We start from the raw sequence: 20,278 nt of genomic DNA, 5'->3' as shown, positions 1-20,278 counted from the left end.
AGAATGTGGGTTTGGATCCTCTAACTTTACTAGCCTTGCTGCTGGACCAATTACTGACCTTTGGAGGGCCATTGTGGGGGATTGGATGGGATAATTTGCCTACCTTCTAGGGTTGTTACAAGGAATAGATGGACCTGAGAGCCTAGCACATAGTATGTCCTCAGACTGAGCTCATTATGAGACAAGCAGTAACCTCAGCTAACTGTGTCACTATTGTAGCACAGGTTACGTTGTAACACGTAAGTACCATTGTCCCAGAAGAGAACTGACAGGAGACTGAGTTCAAGGTCTAGTTTAGCTGTGGTGTGTGTGTGTGTGTGTGTGTGTGTGTGTGTGTGTGTGATAACCACTTTTGGGAATCAGTACTGTCCTTTCATCCTGAGTTCTTGAGATTAGGTCAGTAGGCCGGAGAAACAAGTATTTTTACCTACTGAGCCTTTGCCAACCCTGGAGTACGTAGATGCCGAAGCTAGCATATATAGCTAAGCTGCTATGACAAAGAGATCCCCAAATAGAATGGCTAAGACAGGATTTATCTGTCAAGTAAGTCCTAAGGCAAGGACATCAGATTGGCAAGCAGGAGTCTTTGTTTTGCGCCCCTAAGTCTGTCTCAGGGTGTGGAAGGTAGGTGGTGGAGAAATCCAAGGCAAGCTGCTTGTCTTTGAGGAGTAATTCCCATGCTATTGGTTGGAATTTAGTCACATGACCACATCTAGCTGCAAGAGATGCTGGGAAATGTAGTCTGCAGCAGATGATGGGGTTGCAACAAAAAGAGAAAGAATTTTGAATTCTGAGGTGCATTTAGCGTGTCTAAGTAAAATGGGTGGTGGCCAGTAAAGCCATGCAGGAGCCTGGAGAGGACTTTCTTCTCTTTTTGGAGTAGGCAATCATCTCACCCTCTGTGGTCTGAGGCATTTGGTACCTTGGAACTGGATTTCAGACTCTTCTAGAAAGTTCTGTTTTGTGCCACATTGCAACAGGTGTGATTTCAGCCTCTTGTCGGTTTCCAGGAAGTGGGTCAAAGATGAGAGATGGCGGTGTGGGTTGGAAGGTGTTCATATGTTTAAGACTCCATCCATCTCCATTTCTACAGGATAGTGGATAGTGTGGTGTAGGCATAGCAACCGAGAGCCTGGGTCAGACTAGTTTATTCTCCTTTCCTTAAGGCATATGAAGAGTCTGTGGTTGCCTGTGGGAGCTGGTTGAAGTTGGGCCTTGCATCCAGAGAGTCTCAAATGAGATGCCGACCTCATCTCTGCTCTGGATTTTATGCACAGTCAGAAAACTTCATCAGAAGGTGGCAGGCACACATGAGTGCCTGGCCCATACCTTATCCTGAATTAATATGAAAAAAGATGCCTGATGATTCTGACACTCACAGTTACTGTCCACTGGGTTTGAGTTTGAATGTGTGTTTATTGCGTGCCATGAACTTTGTCATACTGCTCTATAACCTTCATGTTTCAATGTCTGGGGCACCTGGTATTTTCCCTCCAACTCTCAGCCTCCTGAGCCAGGGGTGGGGAGGTATCAGGGTATTTACACCTGAAGCCTTCTGTGTCCAAACAGAACAGCATTAATGAGAGAACGAGACTGATTTCAAATCCAGGAAGAGAGAGGCCATTGTCTAACTTTGTATTTAAAGTGAGATCCTGGATGCCTCTGAATCTCATCCTTTTAACTCCCACAGCAGTATTTCGTGCCCCCTCCCCCAATTGCCTCTGCACCAGCAGAGTACCCAGCACAGGGCCACATATAATGAATACCTGTTACAAAACAAGAGTACAGACTAGCGACCATGCCCAGCTCTGTCACTCTGCAGCCGTGTGCCTCTGGATCATTTACTCACTGTCTCTGGATCTTCATTCCAGACTGTATGATGGGAAATATATCAGTACCAACCTCATAGACAGAGACAGGATACGTGAGCTCTTATAGAAATGCCTGGCCCATGCAAACCTGTCATAGAGCATTAGCTGTTACCAGATCATTGACGACTACCAAGTTTGCCCTGCTAGAACTTTTAAAGAATCTTTTCCATCTCCTTCCATTTGGTTTGTGTTGATCCGATCCCCAGTCACTCACGTCTTTGATTGCCATATAAAACAATCATGTCTCTTTCCTCTCACTCTAAAAACTTAGTTTTTAAAAAATACTTTTTGTATATGGGTGTTTTGCCCACCTGTATGCCTGAGCCCCTCATGTGTACCTGGTGTCTGTAGAGGACAAGTAAAGGGCATTGGGTACATCCTTGAGAACAGGACAGACGTTATGAACAGCCACGTGGGTGGTGGAAATTGAACCTGGGTCCTCTGGACGAGCAGCAATGCTCTTGACTGCCAAGCCATTTCTCCAACTCCGGCACTTTTTTTTTTTTTTTTTTTTAAGGTAAGCAGGAGCAAAAGATGTACAGTCTGTTGCTGTGCGCTGTAGCAACCATTGCTAATTGCCTGAGAGATTTTTGATGCAAACCAGGGTTTAGCTGCAGAGGGCAGTTTGAGGGATTCGTTATCATGGACCCAGTCTACACATCAGGATTCTGGAAAAGACAGGAAGTTGAGGACTTGCAGTTTCTCTGACCCAGGACCACCTTGGAAGACACCGCTGTTTGGAAGTCAGACTCTCTCTTGGAAGAGGGGTGTCTTTTCTAAGTGGAACTCAGGAGAAGGTATATACGTTTTACCAGCTCGTTGTGACCTCCTGTTGAGGGTTAGTCTTGTTTGGTCTGTTTAGAAAATGCTGTTTGGATGAAGCCTTCTTAGGTGCGATCCCTGTACAAACACTGTATAAACTGGGCATGGCGGAGCATGCCTGTGATCCTAGTACTTAGAAGGTGGAGGCAGGAAGATCAGAAGTTCGAGGCCATCTTCAGCTACATATCAACTTTGAGGCTAGCCTGGGCTACACAAGGGCCTGCCCAAACAAACAAAAACCAGTTTTTAGAAAGGACACATTGAAGAACTTACTTCCTGTGGTGGTTTGATTAAGACTGACCCCTATAAGATCATATTTGAATGCTTAGGGAGTGGCATTAGGAAGTGTGGTCTTCTTGGATAGGTGTGGACTTGTTAGACGAAGGTGGGGGGTTTGGAGTTTCAAATGCCCAAGCTAGACCTAGTAGTTCTGTCTTCTTGCTGCCCGCTGATCCAGATCTAGAAGTCTTAGCTATCTCTCCAGCACCATGTTTGTCTGCATACCACCATGCGTCCCACCATGACAACAATGGGCGGAACCTCTGAACTGTAAGCCAGCCCCATCATAAAATGTTGTCCTTTATAAGAGTCGCCTTGGTCATGGTGTCTGTTCACAGCCATGGAAACCCTAACTAAGACTCCTCCTTTTTCACTCTAGTAGCCAAGAATCAGAGCAGAACTTATCAGTAAGTGAATGGCTCAGGAACTGTGGTACTTTCCTACCCTGATTCACAACAGATCCAGTAAAAGGATTTTATATATCTATAAAATTACAATTAGTAGAAATATAAAAAAGGGAAGGAGTGTGTATAATACTTGTTAAACAATATTCAACCTAGAGGAAACCTAGGTTATCACAGTATGTGTATTGGTCAGGGTTCTGTTATAAAGAGATGCTTTAGTTTACAGTTTTTAATGTTTCTGCCCAAGACCTACTGGCCCCATGGCTTTGAAACTGTGGTGTGGGGTAGTATATTATATATGGTAGGAGCACGTTGGGGAGGAAACTTTTTGTAATTATCAAAGAATTCATTTTTTAAATTTTATTTTTCTTGAATATTTTATGTATTTACATTTCAAATGTTATTCCCTTTCCTCCCATCCCATCCCCCCTCCCTTCCCCCAGTTTCTATGAGGGTGCTCCCATTCCCACCTACCTACTTCAACCACAACGCCCTGGCATTACCCTACATTGGGTAAACAAGCCTTCACAGACCCAAAGGTTTTTCCTCCTATTGTTGCTGGACAATGCCATCCTCTGCTACAGATGTGGCTGGAGTCACGGGTCCCTCCATGTGTACTCATTGGTCGGTGGTTTAGTCCCTGGGAGCTCTGGTGGGGTCTGGTTGATTGATATTGTTGTTCTTCCTATGGGGTTGCAAACCCCTTCAGCTCCTTCAGTCTTTTCTCTAACTGGGAGGAAATGTTTTATTTCATGGTCCCAAAGTAAGTTGAGGTGGAAAGGGTCTGCAGATGTGGCTCAGTGTAAAACACTTACCTAACATTAAAAGAAAGAGAAGTGAATTCTAAGACCCCCTTCAGGACATCCTCTAGTGATTTAACTGCCTCCCAACTCTTAAAGGCTTTACTACACCCCTATAGTACTGTGGACTTGAGACCAAGCCTTTAATGCCTCAGTTTTCTTCTTCTTCTTTTCTTCTTCTTTTCTTCTTCTTCTTCTTCTTCTTCTTCTTCTTCTTCTTCTTCTTCTTCTTCTTCTTCTTCTTCTTCTTCTTCTTTTCTTCTTCTTCTTCTTCTTCTTCTTTTCTTCTTCTTTTCTTCTTCTTCTTCTTCTTCTTCTTCTTCTTCTTCTTCTTCTTCTTCTTCTTCTTCTTCTTCTTCTTCTTCTTCTTCTTCTCCTTCTCCTTCTCCTTCTCCTTCTCCTTCTCCTTCTCCTCCTCCTCCTCCTCCTCCTCCTCTTCCTTCCTCCTCCTCCCCCTCCTTCTTCCTCTCTTTCTCTCTCTCTCTCTCTCTCTCTCTCTCTCTCTCTCTCTCTTCTCTTCTCTTCTTCTTTGTCCCTTTCTTCTTCTTCCTCCCCCTCTCTTTCTTTCAAGATGATTTCTCTATAAAACAACCTTGGCTGTCTTGGAACTTGCTCTGTAGACCAGGTTGACCTTGAACTCAGGCCTCTGCCTCCCAAGTGTTGGGATTAAAGGTATGTGCCACCACTGCCGGGTTTAATACCTCAGCTTTTAAAAGATTCACTTAAGAACCAAACTATGGGGGCTGGAGAGATTACTCAGTAGTTAAAAGCACTGACTGTTCTTTTATAGGTCCTGAGTTCAATTCCCAGCAACCACATGGTGGCTCACAACCATCTGTAACGAGATCTGGTGCCCTCTTCTGATGTGCAGGCATATATTCAGGCATTACACTGTGTATATAAGAATAGATAGATAGATAAATAAATACCCAAACTGTGGGTGTGAGCTCCCTGGTAAACGGCGTTGAAGATGCTTATTTGAGAGTGAAGGCAAATAGCATATGAATATAATACCATTTGAATAAATTACCTGTACATGTTTTTCATAAAGAAATGCATAAATACATGTATGTGAATGAAGGTAATCAAAGGAAAAAGCAAGACTCTGAGCTCCTGGGCCAGATAGCCAAGGAAAGTCAAGGGCTGGGCACCAAAGTAGAAGCATTTACACACACACACACACACACACACACACACACACACACACACACACACACGGTCGAAAGTCAAGGTCACCAATGAGAAGCGGGTGGCTGAGCACAGACATGCTGCTGTCTTGGCAGAGCAGTAACTACAGCTGTCCCCTTGAAGTGCACGGTGTGGGCTGACAGTCTGCTGAGGTTTCAAAGTGAACTGTTTTTACCCCCATTTTACAGATTCGGAGAAGCAACTGCGAGTCACTGAACTCCACACTGTGTCAGCGATGCTGAGACTGAGTTCTGGCTCTGCTTGTCTGGGGAGCCCCCAGCCTTTTAGAGACCTGTTATTGCAGCCACAGGAGAGCTAGTGTGCTCGTCTCTTAGCTGAGAGGTCTTCAGGACCTTCGCTCCGAGGATTATTTTGCTATTGAAACTATTGAAGTCACCGCCCTGTAGCTGCTTCCTGTGGGCACTTGCTGGCCTAGTCCAAGTGTGCGTGAGTGTATGCACATAGCCACTCGGGAGACTTTGTTCCCAGGGGAGCAGGCTACCCAGCAAAGTAGGGCAGCTCATTGTCCTGCCTTAGGATAGGTGAGAACAGATGCTCATTAAAACGGAGTGCAGAATTACTGAGTGTGACATCTGGACCAGAACCATCTCAGCAGCTACCTGGGTAGTAAGTAACAAGGGCCTGGCTCTCCTGAGGCTCTGTCTTCTACCCCTGTTTGCCATTCCTCCACCTCACCAGCCTCCGAAGAACTAAGAGGGGTGGCCTGTTTGGTCGCCTGGTGACGGACTTTAGAGCAAACTGCAGCGAACATTTGTTACTGGCAAAAGTGTCCCAAAGGGAGGTCAAAGTCACAGTTCTGCAAAATGATGTCACCAGGGATGGCCCCTTCTATTTTCTTTTTCTTTTCATTTGTTCTTTATACATGAAGAGGGAATATGACTTTTGTCCTCCTAGCCATATGTATACCTGCATATACATGCCCATATTACCCCACCCCCCACATATAACACCTGTCTGTCTCTGTTTTTAAGGTTGCAAATGATGTACTACAATACGATAGAAAGACAAGGCCAGGTCTGTGTGGCAGGTTTCGACTAAACTGCACTGCCAGTGACTCTGGTGACAGCCACTTTGTTCTTTAAATCCGGAAGTATCCGGTGTGATGAGAAGACCACCCTTTCCTACAAGGCGCTGAACTTTTAACAAAGGGCTTCCAGGGACAGGATCGGTCTGTGAAAGTTAACTGTATTGAAGAGGTTAGCTGGCTGCAGGGATGCCGGGCTGGGCCCCTCTGCCCACTCTGTGGCAGATGGCCACCTTTTCCCTGGTGAGATTCCGCCAGCTGGAACCAGAGCTGTTGCCCGCCGCCCGCTGCCCCGCCGCCTTCCTTTGCTCTCTGCAAGCGTCCCCACAGACCTCCGGAAGGGGAGAGAACGGGGAGGTGTGTTACAGGCTGTGGGCCCCACCTGAAGGTTTAGGATGAGGTCTACCTGCCCAGGGCCGGAACCCTTGTTCTTTGCGTCTAAGTTGTAGGCCGAGCCTCCTGGCCAGAGACAAACTGGTTTTCTAGAGCCTGGGTTTATCTGCCTGGAGGCTCAAGTTCTTTTCTTTTTCTTTCTTTCTTTTTTTTTTTGGTTCTTTTTTTCGGAGCTGGGGACCGAACCCAGGGCCTTGCGCTTCCTAGGCAAGCGCTCTACCACTGAGCTAAATCCCCAACCCCGCTCAAGTTCTTTTCAATGTGTCATTGTTGTCATTGTCTTTGTGAACACGGACATTGTGAGCTCCTTAAGGGCTGGGACTGGGTCTCGGGCAGCCTCTCAGTGCTTGGTGTACGGTAGGAAGGCAAGGACATACTTTTCCTGTGGGAACCCCAACTCTAGGGGTGGACGGCATGATACCTGTTATCTGGGAACGATTTTCTTCTCATCTTCTGCACTCCTCTGTGTGGACGCTCTTTTTTTTTCCGGAGCTGAGGACCGAACCCAGGGCCTTGCAAGCACCACTGAGCTAAATCCCCAACTCAAGTGTGGGATCCACATCTCCCATCTTTATTCCTCTTTGCCTTTATTTTTCTTAGAAAGCGGCTTCACCTGTCCTATGAGACCAACCTAGGCCTGGCCACATCCCTGTTCTCCCTGCTGTCTGATAGGAGGAGCTGAAAACATTTTGTTGGTTCTCCTTCCATTTAGTGGATCAGCCAGCCGGGGGGCAGCCCCTGCCTGTATCCCGGGAGTCGCTCCCATGAGGACTTCACAGTCTAGACAGCATGGTTTACCTGGAGCCAGGGATGATGAGGGCTGACCTCTTGGTAGGTCCCCAGGCAGATGCTGGTAAAAGGATGTCCTTTAAGGAAAAGGGAAAAAAAAATCCACCCGCATGGAATGATGAAAGGAATGATATCACTGTTGGCATGGCAACGGCAGGACCATCATAATCTCCCCACAAGGTGGTCAGAACCCAAGGGAGGGCCGAGTTTCTCTGTTCACCTTCTCACTTTGGACAGGCAGGAGTGCTGTGGGATGGAGGATGGGCCGCTTACCCAACGGCCACAACAGGCCCGAGGCCTGGACTTTGTCTCCAGACTGGCCTCCCTGTTCTGACAATCTCCTAGGGATGGTGAATGCCACCTTCAAGCACTGGTATTCTGCCCATCTCCTATCCTGCATGGCACTGGAGGCGTGGCCAGAGAGATGGGTCAGGGCGAGAGAGCAGGGATGTGTTGCTGGAGAGTGGAAGATGTATGGAATTCTCTAAGAGTTCCCGAGCTGTGTCTCCAGCTCCTCCTTCCCAGGGCCTCCAACCTCCTTTAATAAATGTACTGCTGGCCTCCTGCTCCTTGCCTGTTCTCTCTGGAGGTCTGCCACAAAGGTGGTGTTGAGCTGGATCCAAAACACATAAGTTCTAATTTCAAAGCCTCTTGTTTCCCATACCAAGAGAGACAGCGGGTCAAGTGGCTCCTTAGGCACGAGGATGCCATGGTGAGTGTCCCCTCAGGCAGGTGCTTCTCGAGCACAGAGCAAAATTTAGGTGTTGAAGAGTTGACTAAGGGGCGTGGACTGCGGGGTTAGTAATGCTGTGCCTGTTCTCTCCTCTGCCCAGGGCATGACTGTGCCCAGGTCAGGCCTGTTGGTGACAATCAAACCTGCTTGTTTAGGTTTCTGAATTCTGGCATTTTGGGGTTTTGGAAAGGGGTTGGTCAAGAGTCTGGATGTTCCAGCTCCTTTTCTTTTGTGGAGCCTTCTGTCTTGACTTTGGGTTTGGGAAGCCATTTAAGGAACTCCTACAGAGGAGTTGGGGATTTAGCTCAGTGGTAGAGCGCTTGCTCTGGCCCTGGGTTCGGTCCCCAGCTCTGAAAAAAAGAAAAAAAAAAAGAAAAAAAGAAGGAACTCCTACAGAGCTGGCTTCAGGTTTTACACAATGGGTGTCTAAGGACCCCCTCCCCGCTTCCCCCGCCCCAGTTCCTTTTGCCTATGGGTAACTTTGTAATGTGGACTTATTATTTAATTTATTGATTGATATTAAAATTCACAACCACGCTCACAGTTCTAAATGATCATGGTATTGTGGAGCCAGCATTCACGTCCTCATTCTCCAGTCCCTGGAGCCCCAGTGACCACTAATTTACTGTCACAGTGAGCTCCTCTATTCTGGGTATTTCATATAAACGAAATCTCCCAACACGTGTGACCTTTTATGTCCGTCTTCTTCCCCTTAGCATTATGTTTTCAGTGTTCAACCATATTGTGGCATGTGGAAATACTTTTTATGGTGGGATATTCTATTGTGAGGAATCACATGTTACAAGTCCCTTCATTGGTGGAGATTGAGAATGTTTCTATTTGTTGGCTCTTCTGAATGATGATACAAAATGAACATTTGTGTATACATCTCTTCTGTGGGCATGCTCCCTCCCTCCCGTGTGTGTGTGTGTGTGTGTGTGTGTGTGTGTGTATGTGTGTGTGTGTGTGTGTGTGTGTACTATGTACATACAGTAGCCTGTAGAGGCCAGAAGGGGCTATTGAATCCCCTGGAGTTGGAGTTATAGGCAGTCGTAAGCCACCATGTGGGTGCTGGGCCCTTCCTCTGTGTCATCCCTCCAGCCCCATATTTTCCTTTTGAGTCGAGGTCACCTTTTACTGGTCTTGGAATTCAATATATAGTCCAGGCTGGCCTTCAGTTCAATCCTCCTATGATAGCCTCTGAGTGCTAGGGTTATAGGCTTGTGCCATCACATGGCTGAAAAGACATGCTGTCAATTCTACTGATTAACATCTAGGTGAAGAATCGCTGAGTCACATAACAACCCCGTGTATAACTCTTTGAGGGGCTGCTTGTTTCCTCTGGTATCTGTTCCACTTCTCATTACAAGGAAAGTCTAGTTCCCCTAACACTGACACTCCGCTGACCCTTGTGATTGTCTGCCCTTGTGTGTGAGTCATATATGTGTGTGTGTATATATAATATATATACATGTATATATATGAAGCATATATTTAAAGTATATGTATATAAAGTATAGATATATATGAAGTATATATGCATATATGCATATATGTTGTGCATGTGTTATATACATATTCAAATGTGTGTGTTCTCTCTACATATATATTATATATTCACATATGTGTGCACGTGTGTGTGTGTGTGCTCGAGTGTGCATTGTATGTATAGGTGTGCATACTTATGCACATGCAAAGGCCAGAGGCGGATACTGTGTCTTTTTTCTATTGCTTTCTTCTCCACCCCATTCCCTTCGGTTAGGGTCTTTCTCTGTACTTTGACTGTATCCAGATCCTGCCGTCTTTCTTTCAGCTAACCTGGCAGCCACCAAGGCCTGCCGATTCCCTTCTCTATCCCTGCCAGACTGGCATTACAGGTGCTGTGGCCACACCCAGCTTTTTTATTCTTGAGATTATAATTACATTTCTCCCCTCCTTCCTCCCTCTGAACCCTCCCAGAAACTCTTCCCTGCTCTCCTTCAAATTCATGGCTTCTTTTCCCATTAACTGATATTGTATACAGATATGTATATACAAATATACACTTTTAAATATAGCTTGCTTGGTTTATATAACGTTACTTGCATGCATGTTTCCAGAGATGACCATTTGGCATCGGGTAAGCAATCTGTCCACTCTTCTATGTGGAACTGCACTTCTCCCACTCCCAGATTTCCTCTGGTGCCTGGAGTTCTTTGTGTAGGGTTGAGGCCTCGTGACTTTCCCCACCCACGGTGGCACTGGTGTCCTCCTTGTTTAGCTCACGTTTGGGCAGCCACGTTGGTGGGACTTTATGGTTATAGCTTCTGACATTACGAGGCGACACAATCTCACACCAAAATCCCTGATCCTCAGACCCTTACAACTTTCTGCCTCTTCTTTCAAAATATTCCCTGAGCCTTAGGTGGGGAAGTGTTTTAAAGATGGGCTCTGCAACTCCACATTTGGTTGTGATTTTTTTCTTTTTCTTTTTTGTATTGGTCTCCATTTCTTGCAAAGAGAAGTTTCCTGGATGAGGGGTGGAGATCATATCTGTAGGCATAAGGACAATGTTTATTGATTATTGTTGGGGACTATGTTCATTTAGTAACTTAGTGGTTGTAGATGTTCCTCCCATAACCATGACTTCGAGCACTGAGAAGTCATAGGTTTCCAGCATCAGGCATGGGTCTCCCTCTTGCCGAGCATGGCTTAGGTCCGATAGAGAACTGCTGGTGTGCCAAGGTATGTGTAGGAATGTTAGTTTTCCACCTCCTTTGAAAGCTTGTGTGGTGCCCTCTAGTACCATGAAAGTCTGCAGGGAGCGAGCATTCAGGCCAGTTCCAGCTCAGGGTCTATGGGCCCTGTGTCTGAAGTGCATGGTGTCATCACCACGCCCAGGTTGTTTTCGTGGGTGCTGGAGATCTGAACTCAGGCCCTCAGACTTGCACAGCAAGAGCTCTTACTGGCTGAGCTGTCTGTCCAGCCCCAGTCTGCCCTTCTGAATGTACCCATCTTTGTGCATATGAAGTAGTATCTCACTATGGTATAGTATATGTATATGTACATGTATATGTATATGTATATGTGCACACATACATATATGTATTTACTTACTTTTATGTATATGTGTTGTAAAAGTATAAAAAATAAAAAAAGTATGGTTGTCTTTTATCCCCCACTAGATCCGGCACCACGGTGCTCCAAAATATCTGCTGGGTATCTTAATTCTCAGCAAAGCCTCTCACCTGCTCTGCTCCATCTCATATCCCACTGCCAAAGGCCTCTCTCTGCCGTCAGCAATCTCTCTACCTATCTAGTTCCCAAGGCAGGTTTCCAGGCCAGAAACACACATCCCAACTCCATGGTGGCCCAGACCAGCGGCCCCACAGTCCCTTACACTTAAATCTACACATTAAAGACCACACAACACAATAACCTTTGACCCAATTGATAAGATACAATTGCCCACCTAAACATACAAAGCCCAATACACATCCATCCCTTAAAAACATTCGTAACATACAGTGTGGAATCCTAACGTCACCTCCCATATTGTCCTGCAACGGCTTCTTTCCCTCTCCCTCCTGTCTCTTCCTCCTTTCCATTCCAGTCTCCTCCTCTTCCTTCAAACTTCTCTCCCGCCCATTCTTCCATCTCATCCAATGACAGGCCTCCTTCTATCCTGTACCTGCCCCTCACCTGTATTTTACAAATTCAATGGGGAGAAGGTTCTGGTGAAGTCACCTGAGTCCTGAGTACTGACTAGGCAGCTGTCCTTGGGGCAGTGGAATTAGCATCAAAATACAGATAACTCCAGGGCAAACCACAACATATATGAATGTTTTGCCTGCATGTATGTGTCTGTGTACAGTGCCTGGTGTAGTGTCCATGGAGGCCAGAAGCGGGGAGTAGATCTTGCAGGACTAGAGTTTCAGACAGTTTTGAGCTGTTATGTGGGTGCTGGGATTTGAACCTGTGTCCTCTGGAAGAGCAGTCAGTGTTCTTAACTGCTGACCCGTTTCTTCGGCCCCTTCACTACGGTTTTGATTAGCACTTCCCTAATGACCAGGGATGCTGAGTATCTCCCCATGTACCCACTAGCCATTTTGTCTGTCTTCTTTAGATAAATGTCCATTCAGATCTTTTGCTCCTTTTCGAGCTGGGTTATTTGTCTTTTTGGTCGTTGAGAAGTGAGCTTATTGAAATGTATCATTGTCCTTCACACCCACCCACACTCCAACATGGCGTCACCAACATGTGGAGAAGGAGGGTCACTTGAAAACAGGCTTTAGACTTTGCCTTTTTCATTGCTCAGATGTGCCTGAAACCTCCTCTTCCTCACCCGACTTTGCCTGCGGTTGGGTTCCCAGCTAACCTGCTCTGTGTTCATGGTGTGTTCACTGTATGCATATGGGCCATTCCTACATGTACATATCCGACCCTCTTTGGAACTCTCTATGTACGTATACATACATACATACTACATACATACATACATACATACATACATACATACATACAACTGACCCTCAGCATGTTCACGACTTAGCACATCCCACTGCCAAGCCTTGACCACCTCTTGTGTGTCCCATCAGCATCTACCTCAGTGTTTCTCAACCATCCTAATGCCCAGTAGTGCCGTTCCTCATGTTGTGGTGACTCCCAACCATAAAATAGTTTTCCTGTTACTTTATAACTGTAATTTTGCTACTGTTCTGAGTTGTAATATAAATGTATGTTTTCTGATGGTCTTAGGTGACCCCTGTGAAAATGTTGTTGGACCCCCTAAAGGGGTCTTGACCTACAGGTTGAGAGCCACTGATCTACTCGATCAGCCAGTTGAAGTCTTCATGGATTCTTCCTTTGAGTCTTGTCTACCCACCAAGTCCTGGCCTTATGTGCTTTTTCTTGTCTGCAGCTCTGTCCTCATTCTCTGACTAACACAGGCGGGCTCTTTTTCATTCTAACTAGATTCTCTAACTTTGAGCTTCTCCCACTCAGCCACCCATTCTCTGCTTGATCTGATCACTGTCATCTTCAACCTCTGCCATGATTCCATTGCCTGAGGGCGACCTTGTGGCCTCTTTGATAACCATACTGCAAATGTGGCTACAATCTCTTTCTGAAAACATATCTCTCTAAGTGTTTTCTCTTTGTCCCTACTGAAACTTGCAGGAATTCCATGGGGCCTCTTGAATGGTTGCTTGTCCCTCAGCTGCTGTACATGAACTGCTGTGAGCTGGCATGAATTTCATGGATGTGGCTGGGGATAGATTTTCAGGGTTGGCTTTTAGACCCACTTTGGCGACTTTGGAGAGAGAACCTGGTGACTGTGGATTGGGTATGGATTTGTTTCAACAATTTCCTTATGTGAAAAACTTTCCAAATGGAATCAAAGTCAAACTAGCATTTTATTGATATTATATGACCTATGAAGTGTATGGGTAGTGTGGGAGTTGATGAGTAAAACATACTTGAAATTAGACTTGAACCTCAAGGTTGCCACAGCTACTGACTTCTGTAAACACCAACACCACGTACTTGTTTAGGACCTTTGGGGTGTCCTTTTCAGAGTATGGTAGTTCCTAGGTCAGTAGTTCTCACCCGTGGGTCATTACTCCTTTGGGGGTCAAACAACCCTTTCACTGGGGTCGCATATTAGATGTCCTGCATGTCAGATATTTACATTATGATTCATAGCAGTAGCAAAATTACAGTTATGAGGTTTCATCGAAACAATTTTATGGTTGGAGGTCAGCACAACATGAGGAACTGTATTAAAGGGTCTCAGCACGAGGAAGGTTGAGAACCACTGGTCTAGACAGAGATAAATATAATGTAAGGAGTGAATCCTAACTATTTTCCATATAGTTTTTCTTTTTTTCTTTTTTCGATTAATTTACCTTAAATTGTTGTTTTAGTCCTCCCCCCACCTCTTATTTTTACTTAGAAACTTTGGGACCTTTTGAGAAGTTGTGAGACTACTTGTAATGAGTGCTGCTCACCCCTGCTCTCCCAGACTTACTATCTTCTAGCTCCTTGTCACATTTTCTCTCTCCTCTCTCCTGCTTAGGAATACATGAGTGAGTGTACACACAGGTAAACATGCAGACACACACGCACACACACACACGCACACACACACACAGGCACACACACACACAGGCACACACACGCACACGCACACACACACAGGCACACACACACACACACACACACACACACACACACACACACACACACGCACCACTCCCAGAATAGTCTTTGTTCTTTTCATATTTTGCTCATTGTAGCACACAGCCGGCAGAAGATAGGTGGCAGGAGACAGGACAGACAGGACAGGTAACCTGGATGCAGAGGGAAGTAGCTACTGTGGGAAGGATCATCCTCTCCAACTGTGTAGGGGACAGGGCCCCTGAGTGGGGTTAATCCTCCCCTCCTGAGAAGCTTTGGGTGTGATCACTCCCCTTTGCAGGAAGTGTGAGATTAGCATACAGCACCCCTTCCTGTTCTGGGCATGTTTTCAAGCCTCACAAAGAACCCCAAGGCTTGACTTCTTGGCTCAATACTGCCCAACTGCAGAACACTTGGCAAAAACCTCAGTGTCTCCATTTAAATAGTAAGGGCTTAAATCACCTGCTCTTGAAGGCTTCTCCCTGTGCTCAACGTCCTGTGGCCCCATGATGGCCAAAAAAATACCTCACTCCTTTGGGAGAGTGTCAGAGGATACTTAATGTGCTTGTGAGATGAACCTGGGAAATTTATTGCTGACTGGGCTGTGGCCAGGACCACATCTGGTTAGTAACAAGATGCATCCCGCCCCTGCCCCCCTATAGAGCTGAGGTGGAGCCTGTCTGTTGGAGGGGGACAGCCATGCAGCTGGAACTCTGACCTCTTCACATTCCAGTAACAGCTCAGAGGGCTCCCTGACCTTCCCTCCCCCCCCAACCACACGGTTCTTTGAGCTCACTTTTGTTTTCCTCTTCCATTTGTCGTTTGTCTTGCTTCCCCCCACGCCCTTTTATAGCTACTTTGTTCAAGGATTTTGCCACCTCCACAGGCTGTCCCTGGCTGACCTCCAGGTTTCACATCTCAGGAAAACAGCAACCAGGAGATGTTGATGGTACAAGTGACTGTTTCCCTTAAAAAGTGACTTTCAGAAAGGCTTCGCCATCATAGATGGGGTGAGAGTTTGTCCTCAGGGAGTTGGGTATTGGTACTGTTTGCAAGAAGCTTCTGACAGGGTCCCTACCTAGACTGGTCAGACTCTTTTTACCGGTTTAATTCCTACAAGTAGAACTGGAGAATGTTCTGGTAAAGGAGAGGAGAACTTAGGTGTGTCAGGCTTGAGGAAAGGGACCGGTGAGAGCAGGGTGATTGGACATTCATTATTCATTCAATAAATGTTTATGGGATGCCTGCTGTATTATATGCGAGGTCCTTTTATCCAACAAGTCTGTCTCACTTTCCTGGCTTTTTTTTTTTTTTTTTTTTTTAAAGTCTTTTGCTGTATAGCTCTGGCTGGCCTTGAACTCGCTGTGTAATTCAGGCTAGCCTCAGACTCTGTTGATCTTCCTGTCTCAGCCTCCAGGACTGCTAGGATTGATAACAACTCTGTGTCACCATGTTTGGCTTTGACAAGTCTTGGATTAGAGAAGCTATTATTACTAGGTATCCCGCACTGGGCTCTGTGGGAAAGAAGCCGTAGAAATGGAACAATTGTGCCTCCTCTTCTGTCTGTATCATTTAATCCTTTCTAGAAGATGTAAGTCACCTGACGGAGGAGGGTGACTGACAGGCCCCGTTCAAGGTCAGCTAATGATGGGTGTGAGTTCAAATCTCATGTCCCCAGCCTCTGGGTCTGTCCCCAAAGGTGGTAGGCTGATCCCACTTAATGATGGTTTCTGATGGGGTTTGGGTTGTGTAGCTGAGCGAGCCCCAGGTGGAGCACCTTTCTTTGAAGGGATATTTGGGAATGCCTAAGGTAGTGTTTTGGTTGTTACAACCGGGAGGTGACATTGGTGGGTGAATGGCATTGGTGGGTGCCAGAGATGCTGCTCACTCTCTTCCGGGGCACAGAACAGCTGCCTCTTTCCCCCGGCTGGGAGTTGATTTAATTAGGATTATCATTAATCTAAAAATTATACTTCTGATCTGGGAGAAATATAGCATCACGTGTCCTTTCCTGTGTGTATGTGCATGTGTATATACGTGTGCATTCTTACGTGAGATATGTGTGTGTACACGTTCATATGAGTGTGTGTGTGCTCCTACATGCATGTATGGCAGAGGTTGGTATCAGACGTCTTCCTCAGTTGCTCTCTGTATGTGGAGGTTTGAATGAGAATGACCCCCCATAGGCCTATATATTTGCATGCTTAGCATCCCCAGTTAATGAACTGTGTGGAAAGCTGAGGAGATGTCCTCAACTGAGGAGAGGGCATATGTTGCTTGGGGTGGGCTTTGAGGTTGACCAAAATGTTATTTCATCAGCAGACATTTTTGTTGACCTGATGATTTTATATATACTTGTAAAGTTCTGTGTGATAATTCAATATATGAATATAGTGCATAGTTATCAAATGTTGGTAATTAGCCTCTCTACCCCCTTCAGGACACTTATCATTTCTTCACATTGATAAACAGACCCATGTGATGCTATGTGACCCCGCCCCCACGTTATTTCTGATTGGTAAATAAAGATGCCGACAGCCAATAGCTGGGCAGAAGAGACATAGATGGGGTTTAGGGTTCCTGGTGCTGGGGGGTCACTAGGAGAACCATGAGGGAGTGAGAAGAAGGTGAAGGAGGAGGGAGAGTTGCCATGGGTTAGGTGAGTCATAAAAACATGGCCCTGAGGGCTGGCCAGTTGGAGCTGTGGACAGCCCAGATGAAACATAGTAATAACTTGGGGCCATCGATAGGAAAGTAGATTCGAATAGCATAGAGGGCAGACATCCGGCCAGCCCTTGTGCTGTATAAGCCTTATGGCAAATAATACAAATTGTGTGTCTTTTATCCGGGAACCGAATGATCAAAGGCCAGGTAGAAACCCCGGTTTTGGATTAAAAATCTCTCCAGCACTTGAACTCTTCTAGTTCTTTAGAAAAGTGTAGTTTAGCGTGAGCTGGAGAGATGGCTCATTGGGAAGAGCACTTGCTGACCATGCAGAGTGATCCAGGCTATATTCCCAGCACCCACGTGACAGGTCACAGTAACTCTGGTTTTAGGGGATCTTCCGACCTTAGCAGGCATCAGGCACATGCATGGTGCACATACATACACACAGGCAAACACTTATACATATAAAATAAAAACCTTAGCAGGTACATGAAACTGCAGCAAGCGTTTTAATGGTGACCTTATGCTGTCGAACATTAAAGTCTGTTTACCCAACTGTACGACGGTTTGTGTGTTCTCTCCCCTCATCCCTTGTCTTAACTTCCAGGGATCATTGTTCTACTCAATCGTGATTCTTTAGCTGCCCCAGATGAGCAAGAATCCGTGGTGTGTGTCTTTCTGTGGCTGGCTTATTTCACTTAGCGATAGATACAACCGTCCAACCGTCTGCTTGCTGCAGCCACAGATCACCTCTTGTTGAAGGAACACGCTTTTTTTCTGTTGTTAAAATTTTCTTGGATTGTGCAATCCAAACATCTAGGAATTATTTGTTCTAGAAATTCTATAAAAAAAAAAAACAAAAAAAACTGCCTAGCGAGGATTGAAGAAAGGGAGCGCCTCACGAGGGTGGTGACTAAGGTGAGGAGTTCTCCAGGGCTCTGGAGTCCGAGTTAATAACAAGCACTTACTGGTTACTCATTGCCTAGGACTGGCCAAGGCTTAGGAGAGACGACGAAGGCGGGATTTTGACAATCTTCAACGACATAATGGTTGAACCAGTGTCAAGGAGGGGACAGGAAATCCAGGCAAAGGAAGGTTACAGGTCAAGGGGTCTCTTCCCATCCTTCTTTGTTCCCTCCCTCCCTCCCTCCCTCCCTCCCTCCCTCCCTCCCTCCCTCCCTCCCTCCCTCCCTCTCCCTCTTTCTACTCTTTCTTTGTTTCTCTGTCTCTCTCTCTCTCTGTGTTTTTTTCCCTTCCTTCCTTCCTTCCTTCCTTCCTTCCTTCCTTCCTTCCTTCCTTCTTTTTTTTTTGGAAACAGTCTAGTGTAGCCCAGGCTAACTTGTGAACTTGCTATATAGTTGACGATGACCTTGAATTTCTGGTTCTCCTGACTCCACCTCCCCAGTAATGGTTTTTATAGGTGTGTACCACTGGATTAGGCTTATGTAGTTCATGACACAGGCTCTCATTATGCTGGGCAAACACTACCAACAGAGCTTTCTGCTTTCCTCCTTCCTTCCTTCTTTCCTTCTTTCCTTTCTCTTTTCTTCCCTTCCTCCTTCCTTCCCAATTTCCTCTTGCTTCTCCATACATTTTTTTTTTTTAAGATAGTTTCAAGTAGACCAGGTCGGCCTTGAATTTATGTAGTTGAGGCGGGTCTTGAACTCATAGTGCTCCATTTACCTAGTAGCTTATATGATCCTGAGTGTGACGTACATGGTTTCTGCCTCTTACTTTCTCACTGGTTTCTATCTTGGATGAGGGTGGTCAAGATGGAGTGTGGCCACCGTCTCTGACACCTCCTTTCCCTCTTCCCTCTGGCGGGCCCCAGTGCTGTTGATTTGGAAATTGTTGTGAAGTTGGCCGAGTTTCTTCACATTCCAGAGCAGCAGCAGGACCGCTTTTCTTTTCTTTCTTTTTTTTTTTTTTTATTAACTTGAGTATTTCTTATATACATTTCAAGTGTTATTCCCTTTCCCGGTATCCGGGCAAACATCCCCCTCCCCCCTCCCCTTCCTTATGGGTGTTCCCCTCCCAACCCTCCCCCCATTGCCGCCCTCCCCCCACCAGTCTAGTTCACTGGGGGTTCAGTCTTAGCAGGACCCAGGGCTTCCCCTTCCACTGGTGCTCTTACTAGGATATGCATTGCTACCTATGAGGTCAGAGTCCAGGGTCAGTCCATGTATAGTCTTTGGGTAGTGGCTTAGTCCCTGGAAGCTCTGGTTGCTTGGCATTGTTGTACATATGGAGTCTCGAGCCCCTTCAAGCTCTTCCAGTTCTTTCTCTGATTCCTTCAACGGGAGGACCGCTTTTCTTAACATACAGATCTGAGCTCAGCCGACCTCTGCTTATAGGCTTTGAGGTTTCCTCATCGCACAGCGAGTGACGTCCTAGTTCTGCACCAAGTTCTGTGGTCTGGGTAGCCTGTCTCTCAGTCACTTCCCAGCTTCAGCGGCGTTCACCCACGGTCTGCACACATAGATGGCTCACTCCTTTCAAAGCATGAACTGTGGGCTGACCTGGTGTCTCCATTTTTTTTCCCCCTGGCAAAAATCAAATCAATTAATTCAATTCATACTTGTGCATACTTCTATGCATTATCTCTAGGAGTTGCCCCAGGCTCTGGAGACAGAGTCCCCTTTTCTCTTTTATTTGCAGGTGGTCTAGGAGCCTTGTGGGGGGGCAGAGCCTACACTTACTGGTTCTGCCTTGGAGACTCCATACTCAGCTGGGTGAGTTGTGGTTTGTTGAATAGAAAACAAATGGAGAAAGAGATTTCGAGCTGGAGTAGCTAAGTGGAGAATGCCTACCTGGAACTCCTAAGCCCTGGCTTTCATCCCCAATACTATAGAAAACCTTAGAGTAGGGCTGACACTGTAGTTCAGTGGGCAGAGACTCCTGCTGTAAAGCCTAATGACCCGAGTTCAATTTTTTTTTTTTTTTTTTAAATTTGGAGACAGGATCTCTCTTATGTAGCTTTGGGTGTCCTGGAACTTGCTAGGTAAACCAAGCTTGCCTCGAACTCATGGAGATCCACTTGCTTCTGCCTCTTGAGTACTGTGACAAAAGGTGTGCACCACTGTATTTGGCTGAGAATTGACTCTTAATAGTTGTCTCTGAAAACACACACA

At 46.1% G+C, this 20,278-nt stretch overlaps 1 protein-coding gene and 1 long non-coding RNA gene across 8 annotated transcripts in view; one reads left to right on the top strand and one right to left on the bottom strand.

The window, feature by feature from the left end:
- The window catches only part of Dpf3 (double PHD fingers 3), a 281,926-nt gene that overhangs the window by 39,549 nt on the left and 222,099 nt on the right, over positions 1 to 20,278 (top strand).
- LOC134479225 (uncharacterized) lies at positions 6,554 to 7,708 on the bottom strand. Of its 2 annotated transcripts, none has more exons than XR_015623198.1 (2): positions 7,601 to 7,708; positions 6,554 to 6,741 (listed from the first exon to the last, which is right to left on the bottom strand). It is a non-coding gene; the product is annotated as an uncharacterized LOC134479225 (long non-coding RNA). The 2 variants fall into 2 exon arrangements; XR_015623197.1 differs by having other exon boundaries at positions 7,224 to 7,671.

This window comes from Rattus norvegicus, chromosome 6 (assembly GCF_021556685.1).
Source record: "Rattus norvegicus strain SHRSP/BbbUtx chromosome 6, alternate assembly SHRSP_T2T, whole genome shotgun sequence".
NCBI lineage: Eukaryota > Metazoa > Chordata > Mammalia > Rodentia > Muridae > Rattus > Rattus norvegicus.
The sequence above is the reverse complement of the archived record's forward strand: the minus strand, read 5'-3'. Positions and strand labels throughout refer to the sequence as shown.